Genomic DNA, 776 nt, shown 5'->3' with positions numbered 1-776 from the left:
TAATCAGACCTAGCTGCCTATATGCAACCAAACACCGTGTAGTTGCATGAGACGAGCCAATGTAGGACACCAAACGTCATGCTAAAATTTCTCCCATAATGTAGGCAGCTTAGATGCGGGCAACTAAACGATGTGCAGATGGTGATTTCCGCCGTTTTCCTCAATTAGTCCCAACTAAGACACATATGCAATGCAACCAAAATCTCTGCGGGCAACCACACATGTCCAGAAAGAAAAACAGCTCGACTCTACAGATACTTTTGAAGGAAAGAAAAATCTACAGATATAGAACGTAGTCTATGTCTACATTAACAAATGTATTTCAAACACAAGTTATAGAGCTAATTTATATCATTTTTCAATGTCAGGGTTACAATTACGGGGTAGGTCCAAGTATACGATTGGCTCATCGGAGACCCAACTCTCGTATAAGATATGATCCAGAAAGCAATGGGCCAAGGGCTCGATCATCGGCCCATCAGAGAAAAGGAGGGTGGCATGAGACCGCACTAAGTCCCGGTAGGCATATACCAGGCCACCCGACTGTCGACCACCAGACACCCGGCTGTAGACGAAGGTTGCAGTCGGCTATGTCATCGTCAGCCAGTTTGCCTAAGATATGTGCGTATTTTTCACTGCATCTATTGTAATACGGGTTTGACCCCCTCCCCTCCCGCGACGCTCCCGCGGGCGTCCGGGGGGCAACCCTAGCGCCGCCGCCGCCACCCTCCCCTTCTCTCTCTCCTCCCTCGCCGCCGCCAAGGGGCACGAGTGGG

The sequence above is a fragment of the Triticum dicoccoides genome, chromosome 3B (genome assembly GCF_002162155.2).
Source record: "Triticum dicoccoides isolate Atlit2015 ecotype Zavitan chromosome 3B, WEW_v2.0, whole genome shotgun sequence".
NCBI lineage: Eukaryota > Viridiplantae > Streptophyta > Magnoliopsida > Poales > Poaceae > Triticum > Triticum dicoccoides.
Note: the sequence above shows the minus strand (reverse complement) of the source record.